Source organism: Mesoplodon bidens (assembly GCF_964165515.1).
Source record: "Mesoplodon bidens genome assembly, chromosome: 8".
NCBI lineage: Eukaryota > Metazoa > Chordata > Mammalia > Artiodactyla > Ziphiidae > Mesoplodon > Mesoplodon bidens.
Genome location: NC_138165.1, coordinates 29,305,081 through 29,325,896, shown reverse-complemented (window position 1 = coordinate 29,325,896; position 20,816 = coordinate 29,305,081). Strand labels below are relative to the sequence as shown.

At 39.7% G+C, this 20,816-nt stretch overlaps 1 long non-coding RNA gene across 1 annotated transcript; it reads right to left on the bottom strand.

The window, feature by feature from the left end:
- Positions 1 to 17,338: 17,338 nt before the first annotated feature.
- LOC308621363 lies at positions 17,339 to 20,715 on the bottom strand. Its single transcript, XR_014016448.1, has 4 exons — positions 20,582 to 20,715; positions 19,533 to 19,772; positions 18,274 to 18,477; positions 17,339 to 17,677 (listed from the first exon to the last, which is right to left on the bottom strand). It is a non-coding gene; the product is annotated as an uncharacterized lncRNA (long non-coding RNA).
- Positions 20,716 to 20,816: the final 101 nt, after the last annotated feature.

The window sequence follows — 20,816 nt, the reverse complement described above, 5'->3', positions numbered from 1 at the left end:
ACTGTACAGCCAAATTGAAGTGAAGTTGGTTTTACTCAGGACAAAAGTGGCTGAAATTAATCATCTTCTGAAATCATTATTTCTTAAGTATGGTCTGTGAGAATGTGGAATCTGTTTGGGTACAATACTTGTATCTATTATCTTATATTCTGAGGTAGGAGACAAGAAAACTTAACTGCAAAATTGCTAGTCTCTCCTAATTAATCTGTAAGTAAACATCCAAGTCCTCCATCGAGGCCCATAGGGTAGAATGAGCTGACAATAACCTGCCTGGAGATGGAGAATAACATCAACAGAGAGAAAATCATGCCCCAGGCATTGTACTAGCTGTTTCCCTCCCACCAATCCTGCAAGATAAGTACTATTAAAATAAGACTCAGTGAGCTTCAATAATATACCCAAGGGCAGTTGCATCCCTTGTATGTGGAAGTGTCGAGTAATGGATAAAATCACAGAATCAGAAGCCACACTTTCTGGGTTCAAATCCTGAATTCTATAACACACCACCTGTATGACCTTGGGCAAGTTCCTTCACCTCTCTGTGCTTCAGGTCGCCTCTGTAAGGACGGGATGCTAATAATACCCCCCTTCTAGGGAGGCTGTAAGGTTCAACTAAGTTAATACCTAAAGCACTTAGTACAGTGCCTGGCATATGAAAAGCCCTATGTAAGTATTAACTATTACTATTATTAGAATCCAGATTTGCCTGGATTTAAAGTCCTTGACCTTGATGAAAACCATGCCTCTCCATGCCTACCCCATATTCTTGCAAGTTAAAAAGGTGGCTGAGGAGGCCTGTGGCCTGAGCTGACCTGGCAGTGCTGCAGGATGTGGGCTCTCAGTCAGTCCCGACCTGGCACCGTGAGCACATTGGAGGTGCCACCCTGCTCACACTCCAGACATCTGCAACTTGAATTTTAAGTTTTCTTAGTAAAATGTATTATCTCTTTATCTGTATAATTGCCTGCTTGTCTCCATGGAATCATTCTGGAGAATTAACAGGGGTAAATAAATAAATCCCTGCTGTTTGTAACATTAGGACTGCTGTTTAGGGTTGATCATTTAAGTAGAAGCTCATTAACAATACAATACCTACAATTTGGAACAGCTGCCACTGTGCAGGTGGCACAGAAACCTCTGTTTCATTTTTCTCCAAATACCTAGGTATTCTATAAATATCTAGGGTATCTCTCTTTATTGAAGGAATTCTCAACTTTGGTTATACATTGGAATCACATGAGGAGCTTAAAAACCATTGATGCCTGGGCTGTGTCCCCAGAGATTCTGACTCCATTTGTCCAGAGTGCAGCCTGGGCATCAGGAATCTCAAAGGCTCCCGACTTATGGATAGCCAAGTTTGAGAGCCAATGCTCAGTTGGTAGTCACATGGCCTCTGGTCCTGCCTCAGTTTCAGCTGTTGGGGAGAATGGCTACCCATATTTTCAGGTTTCCTTAGAGGTCCCTCCACGACCAAGTGAATTTTCATTTTCTACATGCCCCATGATGCATGTATTATGTCAGATCATCCCAACCCAAGCCTTCAGGGCAGGTCTCCTAAGTGGGCATGAAATAGTGAGTGTTAATTTTTTTATAAACTCAGCGGAGATGAACCTGATAGTTACCCAAGTCTAGAGATGATCTGAAGGAAGAGGTTGAAGATAAACTTAGAAAAGAGTCTTAGTTCTGGTAATGAGTGTGGATTGTTTAAAAATTATATTCATATGTTCAATTCTGTTGCTTTTCTTGTTTATATTATATACTAGAATCTATACTTCAGTATAGATTCCTAGATAAATATGTAGCATAATTAAAATTTGTAATTTAACTGTAGTGTATTTCCTTTTTTTTTTTTTTTTTTTGGCTGTATAGGAAGATGAAGATCACAATGAAAGCATAGAGCCAAAACAGAACATCTCATAAGAAGATTGGGCCAATGAGAATGAATTGAGCATTGAATCATTTCCATTCCACATTTATAAAGCATCTACTAGGAAGCTGGCACTGTGCTAGGTACTCAGAATTCAAAAACATCCCTTGTGAGGCTGACCATATAGTGAGGGAACAGATAATTTCACTATATTGTGGACCATGCTCCAAAAGAAGAGAAAAACAGAGAAGGAGCCTTGAACTCAAAGGGGAGAATGGAGGTGGGGGCAGAGAAGCCTTCTGGTGAAGGTAATGCCTTACTAAATTTTAAAAGACAAGTGTTGGCCAAGTAAAGTGCAGTACTGGGGTTTAGGGGGTAGGGTCTCAATTATATTCCAGCTTCCCTCCAGGTTCTCACCCAATTGAGAAATTGACCTATGGGTCAACAGGGATCAAAATCTCAGCCTACGGGGCTTCCCTGGTGGCGCAGTGGTTGAGAGTCCACCTGCCAATGCAGGGGACCCGGGTTCGTGCCCCGGTCCGGGAAGATCCCACATGCCACAGAGCAGCTAGGCCCGTGAGCCATGGCCGCTGAGCCTGCGCGTCCGGAGCCTGTGCGCCGCAACGGGAGAGGCCACAACAGTGAGAGGCCCGCATACCGCAAAAAAAAAAAAAAAAAAAAAAATCTTAGCTTACTACTGTTATTTTTGCATTACTCTAAGAATGACCATGACTTTGCCAGAAGAAGAGTAGGAAACAGTGATAGAAGGAATCCTGTGATTTTTCAGCTCCTTCTCACAATGTGGTTTCTAGTCACATTTCCTAGAATCTATGGTTATGTAAACATGGCAGTTAGTTAAGTATGTTCAAAATTTTCCTTATCATTCACTGAGCAAAGCAACTTTATCACAGCCCTTAAAATATCCACAAGAACATATTTTTATTTCTCACAAATTATAACTGAAGAAAAAGAAATCTTCTTTGTTTTTATTTGAACTCATCCCAGAGTCAGCCCTAAATTATATAGTCTATTTTGCACACACTAACTTTTGGACACTCATTTTTTAAAAATATTTATTTATTTAGTTGCTTCGGGTCTTAGTTGCAGCATGTGGGCTCCTTAGTTGCGGCTCACCCGCTCCTTAGTTGTGGCATGCGAACTCAGTTGTGGCATGCATGTGGGATCTAGTTCCTGGATCAGGGATCGAACCCAGGCCCCCTGCATTGGGAGCGTGGAGTCTTACCCACTGGACCACTAGGGAAGTCCCTGGACACTCATTATTTATTATCAATCCTGGTCCTAAAAGCCAAATGGGAAAAATCAAGCCCAGCTTCTTGTAGAGCCCAGAGGCCACACAATCATGTGACAAAATTTTAAGAACTACTATAAAGCCACCTCAGCTGGAGTAGGTAAGATTAGGTGGGATGTTTAGCAATTATTTTTTGCCGCTCTTTTTCATCCTTCCTATACCTTTTTTTTTTCTGCTCTATTTCCATCTTCCCTAAGTTAAATGTTTTCATCTTCCTTTGATTCTAAAATTATAGTAAGGATATATAAAATATAGTACCTTGATATTTGGAAACATTTCCTTTAATTTTTTTAAATTATAGCAATTAATTTTTGTAAAGATTCATTTTGATTCACTTAATTTACAAAATTTCTGCTAATTTAATTTTTTTGGGGGGGGGCTGCCTTGGGTCTTCATTGGTGTGCACGGGCTTTTCTCTAGCTGCAGCGAGTGGGGACTACACTTCCTTGCAGTGCATGGGTTTCTCATTGTGGTGGCTTCTCTTTGTTGTACAGCACCGGCTCTAGGCGTGCAGGCTTCAGTAGTTGTGGCACGAGGGCTCAGCAGTTGTGGTTCGCGGGCTCTAGAGTGCAGGCTCAGTGGTTGTGGCCCACGGGCTTAGTTGCTCTGTGGCATGTGGGATCTTCCCAGACCAGGGCCCGAACTCGTGTCCCCTGCATTGGCAGGTGGATTCTTAACCACTGCGCCACCAGGGAAGTCCCTGCTAATTTAATTTCCAATTTTCATATTAACATTGCTCTATGGCATGATGAAATAACAACTGCTGTGATCACTACATTTAAAGCTTCCTATTGTGAATTCAATAGCCTGAAATACATTCCCATACGTGGATTCACTTACAAATATAGTTTGGAAAAGACAACCAACAAGGACCTACTGTATAGCACAAGGAACTATACTCAATATCTTGTAATAACCTATAATGGAAAAGAATCTCAGAAAGTATATACATATATATATATATGTATATAACTGAATCACTTTGCGTACACCTACAACTAACACAACACTGTAAATCAACTATACTTCAATTAAAAAAAATTTTTAAGTATATATACATAGTTTTGAAATGCAATGAAAATGTTTCACTTGAAAACATGAGATACTGAGAAGATCTTTTCTTACCTAAGATAAACGTGTACATTTGCAGCTCAAAAAAAAATTAGAGTCACTTGGTCACCTGAAGATTAAACATGGCCTGAGGTGAGTTTGCCTTTTTAAAAAATGCCTTTAAAATAGATATTATAATTAATCTAAATAAAGAAAGCTATGGTAACTTTTGTCAAAGCATGTAGATAATTTTTTAATGAATTTTTCATTTTCATCCAAGCCAGTAAAAAACACATAGCTCACTGGTTACTTGAGTCCAGTCCTTGAGAGAGGAAGTTTTTATAAACTAGTCCCAGTTTATTCCGGGAACCTGGTTAAGTTATTTCTGGCTTTTGATTAGGAATGGACAATGTTGAAGGGTCCAAAAGTCACTGATATTGTCAATAATAGGTGTTTGGTGGGGGGTGGTGAGGAACACAGAGCTCCAGTCCCTCCCCTGACTCCATCTTCACTCAGCTTAGATTGTGGCCTCATACACAGCTCATCGTCCACCCGATTCTCAGTCCATTAGAAGGCAGACATTAAAAATCAGTGACTCAGTGAGAAAGGAATGAGTGAGGAGCTGAAAACATAAATAGAATCCTATTATGCCTGCTCCTCTTTCAAATATGCCTTTGGAGTGAGTGAGAGAGAGTGAGTAAGTGAGTGAGTGAGAATGAGTTAAAAAACATGTGAATTTGAACAACAGAATAAATCTCTATAGTGCTGGATTATAACCCAAAGAATAAATTAAATAACCATGTGTCCATACTGACATAAAAAATGATTGAATAAATAAATAAGTAGAAGAGAAGGGAAAATCTTTCTTACAGAATTCCAAATAATATATTTAGATACTTCCCCCTCCAGGATATGGAGCTCAATTCTCCTTCCCATAAGTGGGGGCTGGACTTAGTAACTCACTTCCAAAGAATAGAGCATGTAAAGAGAAAAATAGTAACTTTGCTGTGGAGAAACCTGTCTAGTTAAGACATCGCCTTAACTAGAGATCAAGATTGACATTATTAGTAATAAGTCAGGTTGATATCTATATACCCCCTGATTTGATACCTACACACAGAAGAATATATGTACTATGATCCCTTTTATTTGTTTACACACTTGCCTCAGTTTAAGGATACGTATGTGTGGAAGTGTATTCAGGAATATATAGAAGAGTTTTGGGAGGAAATAGACCAAACTGTTAACAATGGTTACTTCAGGGGAGAAAAGAGCTATTGGAGGAAAGGAAGCAGATGAAGGAGTACTTTTACTCTTCGTTCTATATATTTTTGTATTGTTTTAAAATTTTGCAACAATTGTTTTTGTAATTTTTACTAATTTTAAAAAATAGAAATGTTCTAAGAGAGTGTGAGCTCTGGGGAGGAAATTGCAATTTTTCACTCCATAGCTCTTGTCTCCCCCCAAATATGAAGAAGTTCTCTCTTAAAGCATGTTTTGAAGACCTTTCCTCGTTAGTCATTCTTTACTTTCACTTATTTTCAAAATACTTGACTCACACCAACATAATTTAATGCTACTCTTAAATTTGAATTTTCATTTCTCAAGTCCAAACTTTAATGTCTTTTCCACCAGGAATTATAAGGCTTAGTTAGGTGGCAAGTGCCTATGTCTAAACTATTCCATAGGCCTCTTTTGGCAAATCCAGGATGAAGCATTGATATATATCAGATGTTGGAGTATCTAAGATCTAAATGATGTCAAATGAAAGAAAACTGAAATATAAATGAAACATTGTTATATATGATTATATAACATCAAATTCTCTCAATGTTGAGATGGTAAAGTGTGAATTTATACTTCCCTCTGATGTCATGTAGATAGAATCTTTGGCTATCTTTTTCACAAAGCTGAATAAATGTTAATTAATTGAAGAATAATACTGCACTGAATGCAAGATAGTGGTATGTGGTAAGTGCTATTGGAAAAGATAGTCGCTCCCAGGGCCCTAGGAACGAGTCTTAAGTCCTAATCTTTGCCCATCCCCAGCTGATGCAAGTGGCAAGTGTGTGAATAAGAGAAGGCAGGTCTTACAGACCAGGGGAGTTCCCTGGTGGACAGTGGCGGCACTTTCACTGCCATGGCCCTGGTTCAATCCCTGATCAGGGAACTGAGATGCTCCTGTTCCACATAGCAAGCCGTGTGGTGTGGCCAAAACATGTATTACAGACCAAAGAATCACTGGAGTTAGAATATGAAACCTATGAGAATGACTATAAGAAGGGGAAAGAACATTCTACTTCTTCATTGAGTTCCCAAGATATCACCATTTTCATATGTGAAAATAAGAATTAATCTATATGAACCTCAGATGTCAGCAGTATCACCTTGCCTGTAACAATCAGACTGGCTAAAATATCACTCCAGATTCTGTGCAATATCCAACTATGTACCCAAGATGTCTGTGATATCCCAGAGGGTTTATCTTCTCATAGTTACATACAGCTCCAAGCTTTGACTTCCTCTGAATTAACTGGTTCAGATTATGCATTGCTGCATCTGCACAAACCCCTGTCCCTGTTCTGAACCACGAAATTTAGCACCACTTTCTGATTTCTACAGGGGGGAAGACATTCCCACAAAGTCTTTGCGTTTTAATAGATTTTTCTTAAAGTTCTGGGAGATGAATGGGGTGTACATCACAATTCTATAGATAACTTAAAATCCAGAGTCAGAGGTCCATGCCATTCAAATGACCTTCTGCCATTATATTAAAATTGCCATTTCTCCGGCAGCCTACCACCAGGCTTCATGCCTTCCCTCCCTCATTGTTCCTCCTCCCCTCACAATATAAGTATTCTAAAAGTATATAAGCTGACAGCCTCTGGAAAATATTGCTTACTTTTTTTATTAGTACAGATAATATTATAGCTTACAAAATGGATTTTCTAAGCTTTACTAGTTATGTTACAATCAGTAGATAACAGAAATTCTGAGAAATAGACAATAACTTTTTTCTTCTATCTATAACCTCTTTAATCTTTAAAATTTAACCCAATGGTTAATGTACTGTAAATAGTTCAACACCATCAGATTGTTTTTGTGTTTTGGATTTGCATGAAAGAACAATAACAATTAAATCCATTCCATTCATGATGTTTATGTTTAATGCTGTGAGAAGTTGCAATTTTATCAGCCCATTGAGCACTGAACCTCAATTTGAGTGTACAAACCATACTGTAAAACAAAATAATAACCTTCTAAATGTGTTACTATGTACTATTAATGGCATGCTATTAAAATAACTTTGGGCACCACAGTAGATCTACTTTGGAGGTTAGAGTTTAAACTGTTTGTAAAATGTTTTATAAAAATGACTAATAATGAAACATAATTATATTTTCTTTGTCCTTTTCTATACAGAAGGTACACAGGAGCCATGGCATAGATCAACTTAGATCAAGGCCATACAATGCATATAGTATAATGGATATTATGACAATATATCCATATAAATGGATATACATATAAATGATTGACTGGCTTTTGATAGGGTGATTGCCACAGAAATATCTAGCATTTTGTCAATAATGGTCAACATATAAAAGCTTGCACAGGGCTTCCCTGGTGGCGCAGTGGTTGGGAGTCCACCTGCCGATGCAGGGGACACGGGTTCGTGCCCCGGTCCGGGAGGATTCCACATGCCGCGGAGCGGCTGGGCCCGTGAGCCATGGCCGCTGGGCCTGCGCGTCCGGAGCCTGTGCTCCGCAATGGGAGAGGTCGCGGTGCTGAGAGGCCCGCGTACTGCAAAAAAAAAAAAAAAAAAGCCTGCACATTTTTCAGTGGAGGTTTGGGGTAATATAAATATGAATTCAGGAGTATAACTTGATAGTCTGATAGGTTTAGATTGGGGAGGAGAGTATAACCAGGCAGAGAACAGCATAACGAAATGCACAGACACATACTGAATCAAGAATCAAGGATTCAATACTTCAGAATTCCTGGACATTGGCAAATAATGCGATGTAATATTAGAGTTCTAGGGTAATCTGCCTTTATAGTGATAATGGTAAGGATAATTATAAAGAGGTAACTATAAAGGCTGAAGCCTTCTAAATGTTAGGGAAGAGACACTGAAGTATGGTAAATGGAACTAGAGTGATTCACTTAGGAGTCATTGGTTTGTTTCTAATTTGACTAGATTGGACATCAGTGGAGCTGTTGTTCTTGAGAAGAAAAGAGACCTGATTCCTCCCATGACTAGCATCAAAACACAGGGACTGCAGCTATTACAAAGACAACTAGGCATCTTAGTAGGAAGGCATGAGGTGATGAGCATATAGCCTTCTTCACTTCCCTACTCTACCCTTTGCTGTCCCCATCAAAAGTGGGATTCGCGTACTCTGCATAATCCGCTGCCAAACTCCTACACTAAATATCAACTCAATCCAATCGAGCAAGAACACATCTATTTTGGATGTGGTACACTAAGAAAATGAACATGTTTTTAAGCATGGCATACTGTTCCTAATTGCATATATTAATTGCTGATAAATTTAGTCACAAATTGAGAATTTTTGTGTTTCATTCAGTTACATGAGCAGTGTTTCCTTTTCAGTGATACAAGAAAATATCATTTCTTTTTTTTTTTTTTTTTTTTTTTTTTTTTTTGCTGTACGCGGGCCTCTCACTGCTGCGGCCCCTCCCGTTGCGGAGCACAGGCTCCGGACACACAGGCTCCGCGGCCATGGCTCGCGGGCCCAGCCGCTCCGCGGCACGCGGGATCCTCCGGGACCGGGGCACGAACCCGCGTCCCCCGCACCGGCAGGTGGACCCTCAACCACTGCGCCACCAGGGAAGCCCTCATTTCATTTTTTTAAAATTTATTTATTTATTTAGTTAGTTATTTTTGGCTGCATTGGGTCTTTGTTGCTGCAAGTGGGCTTTCTTTTTTCTAGTTGCAGCGAGCGGGGGCTACTCTTCCTTGCAGTGCACAGGCCTCTCATTGTGTGGCTTCTCTTGTTGCGGAGCACGGGCTCTAGGTGCGTGGGCTTCATTAGCTGTAGCACGTGGGCTCAGTAGTTGTGGCTCACGGACTCTAGAGCGCAGGCTCAGTAGTTGTGGCGCACGGGCTTATTTGCTCTGCGGCATGTGGGATCTTCCCGGACCAGGGCTCGAACCCGTATCCCTTGCATTGGCAGACGGATTCTTAACAACTGTGCCACCAGGGAAGCCCGAAAACATCATTTCTTAATGCACTCTCTATGATGTTTAGGAACACATCCTATAGAACATCTTGTACATAAACCATAATGTTTCACTTTATTTTGCATAAGCTTGATATCCGAAATGGATTCCATAACTTTATAGTAAGAAAATCTTTGCTCAACAAAAGAACAAAGGATTCCATAAATTCAACATTTCAATATACAGATTAAATATTTTAAAATAAAACGTTTTGAGCTTCCCTGGTGGCGCAGTGGTTGGGAGTCCGCCTGCCAATGCGGGGGATGCGGGTTCGTGCTGCGGTCCAGGAGGATCCCGCATGCTGCGAAGCGGCTGGGCCCGTGGGCCATGGCCGCTGGACCTGCGTGTCCGGAGCCTGTCCTCCGCAACGGGAGGGGCCACGATGGTGAGAGGCCCGTGTACTGCAAATAAATAAATAAATAAATAAATGAAATAAAATAGGGGCTTCCCTGGTGGCGCAGTGGTTGAGAGTCTGCCTGCTGATGCAGGGGACACGGGTTCGTGCCCCGGTCCGGGGAGATCCCACATGCCACGGAGTGGCTGGGCCCGTGAGCCATGGCCGCTGAGCCTGTGTGGCCGGAGCCTGTGCTCCGCAACGGGAGAGGCCACAACAGTGAGAGGCCCATGTACCACAAACAAAAAAAAAAAAAAAAAAAAATTGATAAACCTTTAGCCAGACTCATCAACAAAAAAAGGGAGAGGACTCAAATCAATAAAATTAGAAATGAAAAAGGAGACACTACAACTGACATCGCAGAAATACAAAAGATCATAAGAGACTACTACATGCAACTATATGCCAATAAAATGGACAACCTCGAAGAAATGCACAAATACTTGGAAAACTACAACTTTCCAAGACTGAACCTGGAAGAATCAGAAAATATAAACAGATCAATCACAAGTAATGAAATTGAAACTGTAATTAAAAATCTTCCAACAAACAAAAGTCAAGGACCAGATTGCTTCACAGGCAAATTCTATCAAACATTTAGAGAAGAGTTAACACCTATCCTTCTCAAACTCTTGCAAAAGCTTGCAGAGGGAGGAACACTCCCAAACATGTTCTACAAGGCCACTATCACCGTGATACCAAAACCAGACAAAGATACTACAAAAAAAGAAAATTATAGACCAATATCACTGATGAACATTGATGCAAAAATCCTCAACAAAATACTAGCAAACAGAATCCAACAACACATTAAAAGGATCATACACCATGATCAAGTGGGATTTATCCCAGGGATGCAAGAATTCTTCAATATATGCAAAACAATCCATGTGATACATGATATTAACAAATTAAAGAATAAAAACCATATGATCATCTCAATAGATGCAGAAAAATCTTTTGACAAAATTCAACACCCATTTATGATAAAAAGTCTCCAGAAAGTGGGCACAGAGGGAACCTACCTGAACATAATAAAAGCCATATACAACAAACCCACAGCAAGCCTCATTCTCAATGGTGAAAAACTGAAAGAATTTCCTCTCCTCTAAGATCAAGAACAAGACAAGGATGTCCACTCTCACCACTACTATTCAACATAGTATTGGAAGTTCTAGCTACAGCAATCAGAGAAGAAAAAAAAAGAAAAGGAATACAAACTGGAAAAGAAGAAGTAAAACTGTCACTCTTTGACAATGACATGATACTATACATAGAAAATCCTAAAGATGCCACCAGAAAACTACTAGAACTAATCAATGAATTTGGTAAGGTTGCAGGATACAAAATTAATGCACAGAAATCTGTTGCATTCCTGTACACTAACAACGAAAAATCAGAAAGAGAAATTAAGGAAACACTCCCATTTGCCATCGCAACAAAAAGAATAAAATACCTAGGAATAAACCTACCTAAGGGGGTGAAAGACTTGTACTCAGAAAACTATAAAACAGTGATGAAAGAGACATACCATGCTCCTGGATTGGAAGAATCAATATTGTGAAAATGACTATACTACCCAAAGCAATCTACAGGTTCAATGCAATCCCTATCAAATTACCAATGGCATTTTTCACAGAACTAGGACAAGAAATTTTACAATTTGTTTGGAAACACAAAAGACCCCGAATAGCCAAAGCAATCTTAAGAAAGAAAAATGGAGCTGGAGGAATCAGGTGCCCTGACTTCAGACTATACTACAAACCTACAGTAATCAAGACAGTATGGTACTGGCACAAAAATAGAAATATAGATCAATGGAACAGGATAGAAAGCCCAGAGATAAACCCACACACATATGGTCACCTTACCTTTGACAAAGGAGGCAAGAATATACAATGGAGAAAAGACAGCCTCTTCAACAAGTGGTGTTGGGGAAAATGGATAGATACATGTAAAAGAATGAGATTAGAACACTCCCTAACGCCATACACAAAAATAAACTCAAAATGGATTAAAGACCTAAATGTAAGGCCAGACACTATAAAACTCTTAGAGGAAAACATAGGCAGAACACTCTTGGACATAAATCACAGCAAGATCCTTTTTGACCCACCTCCTAGAGTAATGGGAATAAAAACAAAAATAAACAAATGGGACCTAGTGAAACTTAAAAGATTTTGCACAGGAAAGGAAACCATAAACAAGACAAAAAGACAACCCTCAGAATGGGAGAAAATATTTTCAAACGAAGCAACTGACAAAGGATTAATCTCCATAATATACAAGCAGCTCATGCAGCTCAATATCACAAAAACAAACAACCCCATCCAAAAATGGGTGGAAGACCTAAATAGACATTTCTCTAAAGAAGACATACAGATGGCCAACAAATACATGAAAAGATTCTCAACATCACTAATCACTAGAGAAATGCAAATCAAAAGCACAATGAGATATCACCTCACACCAGTCAGAATGGCTATCATCAAAAAATCTAGAAACAATAAATGTTGGAGAGGGTGTGGAGAAAAGGGAATACTCCTGCACTGTTGGTGGGAAGGTAAATTGATACAGCCACTATGGAGAACAGTATGGAGGTTCCTTAAAAAACTAAAAATAGAACTACTGTATGAACCAGCAATCCCACTACTGGGGATATATCCTGAGAAAACCATAATTCAAAAAGAGACATGTACCCCAATATTCATTGCAACATTATTTACAACAGCCAGGACATGGAAGCAACCTAAATGTCCATCAACAGATGAATGGATAAAGAAGATGTTGCACATATACACAATGGAATATTACTCAACCATAAAAAGGAACAAAATTGAGTTATCTGTCGTGAGGTGGATGGACCTAGAGTCTGTCATACAGAGTGAAGTAAGTCAGAAAAAGAAAAACAAATGCTGTATGCTAACACATATATAGGGAATTTTAAAAAGTGGTACTGATGAACCTAGTGGCAGGGCAGGAATAAAGATGCAGATGTAGAGAACGGACTTGAGGGCACAGCGCGGGAAGGGTAAGCTGGGATGAAGTGAGAGAGTGGCATTGACATATATACACTACGAAATGTAAAATGGATGGCTAGTGGGAAGCGGCTGCATAGCACAAGGGGATCAACTCGATGCTTTGTGACGACCTAGAGGGATGGGATAGGGAGGGTGGGAGGGAGGCTCAAGAGGGAGGGCATATCGGTATATGTGTACACATACAGCTGATTCACTTCGTTGTACAGCAGAAACTAACACAACATTGTAAAACACTTATACTCCAATAAAGATGTGAGAAAATAAATTAATTAAATAAAATCACCTATATCAAGTAAAAAAAAAAAAGAATGAAATTAGAACATTCTCTAACACCATACACAAAAATAAACTCAAAATGGATTAGAGACCTAAATGTAAGACCAGAAACCATAAAACTCCTAGAGGAAAACAGGCGGAACACTCTTTGACATAAATCATAGCAATAATTTTGTCTCCTAAAGCAAAAATAAACAAATGGGACCTAACTAGACTTAAAAGCTTGTGCATAGCAAAGGAAACCATCGCAAAAACAAAAAGACAACCTACTGAACGGGAGAAAATATTTGCAAATGATATGACCAATAAGGGGTTAATATCCAAAATATATAAACAGCTCATACATCTCAACATCAAAAAACAAACAACCTGATTAAAAAATAGTCAGAAGACATAAATAGACATTTTTCCAAAGAGGAAATGCAGATGGCCAACAGGCACATGAAAAGATGCTCAACGTCACTAACCATCATGGAAATGCAAATCAAAACCACAATATCACCTCACACCTGTTAGGATGGCCATCATCAAAAAGAACACAAATAACAAATGTTGGTGAGGATGTGGAGAAAAGGGAACCCTTGTACACTGTCAGTGGGAATGTACATTAATGCAGCCACTGGAGAAAACAGTATGGAGGTTTCTCAAAAAACCAAAAATAGAACTACCATATGACCCAGCAATTCCACTCTTGAGTATCTAACCAAAAAAACCTCACAAAAACACTAATTTGAAAAGATACATTCGCCCCAATATTCATAGCAGCATTATTTACAATTGCCAAGATATGGAAGCAACCTGAGTGTCTGTCAACAGATGAATGGATAAAGATGATGTGGTAGAGACTTCCCTGGTGGTCCAGTGGTTAAGACTCCGTGCTCCCAATATAGGGGGACCAGGTTCGATCCCTGGTCAGGGGACTAGATCCCACATGTATACCACAACTAAGAGTTCCCATGCCACAACTAAAGATCCTGCACATGGCAATGAAGATCCTGCATGCCGCAACTAAGACCCAGTGCAGCCAAATATATATATATATATATATGTGATGTGGTATATATATATACAATTGAATACTAGTCAGCCATAAAAAAGAATGAAATTTTGCCATTTGCAGCAACTTGGATAGACTTCAGACAAAGAAAGACAAACACTGTATGATATCACTTATATGCAGAATCTAAAAAATACAACAAACTAGTGAATACAAGAAAAAAGAAGCAGACTCACAGATATAGAGAACAAACTAGTGGTTATCAGTGGGGAAAGGGAAGGGAGGAAGGGCAATATAGAGGTGGAGGATTAAGAGGTACAAACTATTATGTATAAAATAAGCTACAAGGATATATTGTATAACATAGGGAATATAGCCAATATTTTATAATAACTATAAATGGAGTATAACCTTTAAAAATTGTGAACCACTATATTATACACCCGTAACTTATATATTGGATTGGCCAAAAGGTTCTTTCGTTTTTTTCTGTAAGATGGCTCTAGTAGCACTTAGTTGTCTTTAACTTCATTAGAAACAATTTTGTTAGATTGTATGTGACAGCTGTAATATCAGAATGCATTTAAAAAAAACTTATCAAAATTGATGAATTTTTGTGTAGCCATTTTAATATGGAAGATGGAGGGAAAAAAGCAACGTTTCTGGCATATTATGCTTTATTATTTCAAGAAAGGTAAAAACGCAACTGAAACGGAAAAAAAATTTTGTGCAGTGTATGGAGAAGGTGCTGCGACTGATCGAACATGTCAAAAGTGGTTTGTGAAGTTTCATGCTGGAGATTTCTTGCTGGACAATGTTCTACGGTCGGTAGACCAGTTGAAGTTGACAGCGATCAAATTGAGACATTAACTGAGAACAAGCAATGTTATACCATGCGGGAGATAGCCGACCTACTCAAAATATCCAAATCAAGTGTTGAAAATCATTTGTACCAGCTTGGTTATGTTAATCGCTTTGATGTTTGGGTTCCACATAAGTTAAGCAAAAGAAAAAACCTTCTTGACCGTATTTACGCATGCGATTCTCTACTTAAATGTAAAGAAAACGTTCCGTTTTTAAAACAAATTGTGATGGGCGATGAAAAGTGGATACTGTACAATAATGTGGAATAGAAGAGATCATGGAGCAAGCGAAATGAACCACCACCAACCACACCAAAGGCCGGTCTTCATCCAAAGAAGGTGAGGTTATGTATATGGTGAGATTGGAAGGGAGTCCTCTATTATGAGCTCCTTCCCAAAAACCGAAAGATTAATTCCAACAAGTACTGCTCCCAACTAGACCAACTGAAAGCAGCACTCGATGAAAAGCGTCCAGAATTAGTCAACAGAAAACACATAATCATCCATCAGGGTAACGCAAGACCGCATGTTTCTTTGATGACCAGGCAAAAACTGTTACAGCTTGGCTGGGAAGTTCTGATTCATCTGCCATATTCACGAGACATTACACCTTCAGGTTTCCATTTATTTCAGTCTTTACAAAATTCTCTTAATGGAAAAAATTTCAATTCCCTGGAAGACTGTAAAAGGCACCTGGAAGAGTTCTTTGCTCAAAAAGATAAAAAGTTTTGGGAAGACAGAACTATGAAGTTGCCTGAAAAATGACAGAAAGTAGGGCTTCCCTGGTGGTGCAGTGGTGGAGCGTCCGCCTGCCGATGCAAGGGACACGAGTTCATGCCCCGGTCCAGGAGGATCCCACATGTTGCGGAGCAGCTGGGCCCGTGAGCCATGGCTGCTGAGCCTGCGCATCCGGAGCCTGTGCTCCGCAAGGGGAGAGGCCACAACAGTGAGGCCCGCGTACGGCAAAAAAAAAAAAAAAAAAAAAGGCAGAAGGTAGTGGAACAAAACAGTGAATACGTTGTTCATAAAATTCTTGGTGAAAATGAAAAACGTGTCTTTTATTTTTACTTAAAAACCAAAGGCACTTTTTGGCCAACCCAATAATATTGTATATCAACTATTCTTCAACAAAAAAAGTTGTGCTAGAACAACTGAATATTCATATAGAAAATAAAGGAATCTCATGAGGGACAAAAATGAACCTCTACCTTTCCTCATATCATACAATAAAATTAACCTGAAACAGATCATATACATAAATGAAAATCTAAAATTGTTAAGACTTCTAGAAGAAAACTGTTGTGATCTCGGGTTGAGAAAGATTTCTCAGTACACAGATAATATTAAATAGAATAGAAAAAATGATCAATTAAATTTCATTAACATTAAGAACTAAACACTTCTGCTCTCTGGAAGAAAAAAGTTAAGAAATGGAAAGGCAAGCCAGAGACTGAGAGAAGATATTCTCAATACACATACCTAACAAAGGACTTTGCTCTTACAAAATTCAATAATACGAAACCAAACAACCTGTTAAAAAATGTGAAATGACATAAACAGACAATTTACAAAAAGGATTTACAAATGTTCAATCAGCACACGAAAAGATGATTAATACCATTAGTCATCAGGGAAATACATGTTAAAACCACAATGAGGTACCACTACATACCCAATGGAATGGCAAAATTGAACAGATTGACAAATGATGGAGATACATTGTTGGTGGGAATGTAAAATGGTACAACTGTCATGGAAAACAGGTGGCTGTTATAAATACACCTACAGGGCTTCCCTGGTGGCGCAGTGGTTGAGAATACGCCTGCCGATTCAGGGGACCCAGGCTTGTGCCCCGGTCCAGGAGGATCCCACATGCCGCGGAGCGGCTGGGCCCGTGGACCATGGCCACTGAGCCTGCGCGTCCGGAGCCTGTGCTCCACAACGGGAGAGGCCACAGCAGTGAGAAGCCCATGTACCGCAAAAAAAAAAAAAAAAAAAAAAAAATACACCTACCATACGACACAGTAATTCCACTCCTAGGAATTTACTCAAAAGAAATTAAAATCTATATCCACAAAAAGACTTATGCATGATTGCTATTGGCAACTTTATTAATGATAACTGGAAATGACCCAAATGTCCAACATGTGAAACAAACTGCAGTATATCCATAGAATGCAAAATAAGACAGCAGTAAAATGGAGCAAATTACTGATACATGTATCAATATGGATGAACCTAAAAACATTCTGCAAAATGAAAGAAGCCAGATACAGAAGAGTATATACAGTATATAATTTTTTAAATAAATTTATTTTATTTATTTATTTTTGGCTGCATTGGGTCTTCATTGCTGTGTGTGGGCTTTCTCTAGTTGCAGTGAGCGGGGGCTACTCTCCGTTGTGGTGTGCAGTCTTCTCATTGCGGTGGTTTCTCCTGTTGCAGAGCATGGGCTCTAGGCGCGCAAGCTTCAGCAGTTGTGGCTTGCGGGCTCTAGAGCGCAGGCTCAGTAGTTGTGGCGCACAGGCTTAGTTGCTCTGCGGCATGTGGGATCTTCCGGGACCAGGGCTCGAACCTGTGTCCCCTGCCCTGGCAGGCGGATTCTTAACCACTGCGCCACCAGGGAAGCCCTACTGTACATAATTTATTACACCATTTATATAAAATCCTAGAACACACAAAATCAATTTACAGTATGGCACTTTTTATGTTATATATATATACATATATTTTATCACAACAAAAATAATGAAAAAAAATCTGCAGTGACAGAAAGCAAACAAATGGTTTCTGGAACCTGAAGTTGACTGCAAAGGGGCATGAAAAAACTTTTTGGGGTGATGGAAATGTTCTGTGGCTTCATTATGGAAGTGGTTACATGGATGCATATACTTGTCAAAGTTCATCTAAAATGGGTATATTTTATTATATGTAAATCATACCTCAATAAAATTGATTTAAAAAGTAAAAACACATACACACACACAAAACTTTACTTACAAATGCAGGAGAAAAAAAGTCTGGGAAACAAAGTATATGAAGGCCCAGTTAAAAGCACTGAAAAATAGTCATTTCAGTCTTTGTTTCAAAGGTCCTACTGTGATGTCAGGGCATTAATTTAATGTTGCTGTAATAAATTATCACCATCTCAGATGTTTAAAACAATACAAACTTATGGTCTCACAGTGTTTTCTGTGGGCCAGGAGTCTGGGCTGAGTTCTTTGCTTACCTGGAATCAAGGTGTCTGCAGGGATGTGATCTCATCTGAGGTTTGGGGTCCCCTTCCAGGCTCATTCAGGTTCCTTAGCAGAATTGGTTCCTTGTGGTTGGATGACTGGAGTTATTGTTTTCTTGCTGGCTCTCAGCTCTTAAAGGCTGCCCTCAGTTCCTAGACACGTGGCTCTCTCATAACTTGGACACTATTTCATCAAAGCTAGCAAGAAAATCCCTCTTAAGGGCTCACCTGTTAAGTTCAGGCCCACCAAGGATAGTCTCCCTTTTGACTAATTCAAAGGGCATTAATCACATCTGCAAAACTCTTTCATCTTTGCCATACAACATAATCTAACCACAGGACTGATATCCTATACATAGATTCTTCCACAATCAAGGGGAGGGGATTACATAAGATATGTACACCATGGGTGGGAATCTTAGAGGCCACCTGGAATTCTGCCTATAGCCCTGAACAATTCATGCCTCTCCCAAAGGAAAAAAGAAACAAAACTGTGTTCTCCGTCCCAAGGTTCCCCTCTCATCACATTACAGCATCAGCTCAAAATCCAAGATCTCATCATCTAAATCATTTACATCTGAGCAAATGAGGCTCCTGGTTATAATTCACTAAGTGCAGTTCCTCGAAGCACAATTCCCCTTAGTGACCTGTGAAACTAAAGAGACCAGTGCTCCCAACACTCCCATCATACAATGGTGGGACTGGCATAGGAGAATAGTTAGAGACATTCCAGTTCAACAGGGGGGAAATGGAAGGTACAAATGAGCCACTGCCATATAACAATTCTGACATCCATCTGTGCAAATGTTGGATTTTTACTGCTTAAGGTTTAAGATCTGGGAATAATCTTCCATGGTGCTCAGATCCTCTGAGTCATCCTTGCTTTTTCATGAAATGTAGCACATGTTTACAGGTGAGTAATTTTTTTTTTTTTTTTTTTTTTTGCCACACCTCGCAGCTTGCAGGATCTTTAGTTCCCCAACCAGGGATCAAACTCAGGCCCTGGCAGTGAAAGCGCCAAGTCCTAACCACTGGACCACCAGGGAATTCCCAACAGGTGAGTAATTTTATCAGCCTGCTTCCCACCAACAGAATTTTGCTGGGTCTAATAGCCTCTACAGTAGCACACCACTCCTGATACCAATCTCTGTCTTAGTTTTCTATTGCAGCATATAACAAATGACCACAGCTTAAAACTACAGACATTTATTATCTCCCTGTTTCTGTAGATCAGAAGTCCAAGCATGACTTACCTGGGTTTTCTGCTTAGGGTCACAACCAGGCTGCAATCCAGATATTTCCTGGGGCTAAGGCCTCATGAGAAGTCTTACTGGGGAAAGATCTGCTTCCAAGCTCATTCAGGTTGTTGGCAGATTTCAGCTCCTTGCACCTATAGGACGTGAGACCGCTGGCCCTAAAGGCGGTATCACAGCAGGTGGCTTCTTCAAGGCAAGCAGGAGAGTCTCTCTTGCTCCAGTCAGCTGAGATCCAGCCTTATATAACATAGAATAAACATGGGAATGATATCCCATCACTTTTACATCCCATCATCTTTGCTACATTTTATTAGCTGGATGAAAGTCACAGGTTCTGCTCACATCCAAGGGGATGGGATCATACAAGGGCATGACTCAATGGGGGCCACTTTAGTCTGTGTCCACCACACGTTCCTTTGTCTCCATTACCTTTGTCAACCTGAGAAAAACTCCTCATGCCTTTCATATGAATATACCCAGTATTTGGCACAAAGCCTGACACACCGGCGTGCCATTTAATTTAAAGTGATCAAACTTTTGATCCCAAGACTCCTTTATACCCTTAAAAATATCATTGAGGATCTGAAAGAGCTTTTGTTTATATGGATTATAGCTACTGATATTTATTGAGATGTTTAAAAATTCACTTAATTCATTTAAAGTAAAAATAACCTCATTATATATTAACATATATTACATGTTTTAAATTATATTTTCAAAAAATTGTGAGAAGAGTAACGTTATTTTACATTTTTGCAAATCTTTTTAACATCCAGCTTGATATTAAGACAGCTGTTGTCTCATATCTCTTTCACATTCAATTTCACATCATGTGGCTTCTAAAAAACTCCTCTGTACACTCAAAGGGAGACTGAGAATTAAAAAGACAAATAGTGTTATTACAAATACATTTGGACCTTGTGGGTGCCCTGCAAGGATCTTGAGGACCTCCTGGAGTCCCCGGATCACACTCGGAACCATTGATTTAGAGAACTGTCGTGAACCGAGGGAAGGACGGCACTTTGATACATTCGAAAAGTACTTACTGAATGCCTACTCTGTGCTCGCGTGGGTTCAAAGGGAACTCTGTCCTCAAGGTACTCACAGCAGAGCGAGAGAAGAAAGGTTAAGAACCGCTTTAGTTCACTTCTGAGCTGAGGCTGAAGTGACAAAGGACGGGCCAGGTAGAGATCTGGAGAACGAGAGTTCCAGACAGAGAAAGGGGGCGCCCTCCAAAGGCGCTGAGCCCTGCCTGGTTGGAGAGCAAGCAGAAGGCGCGAG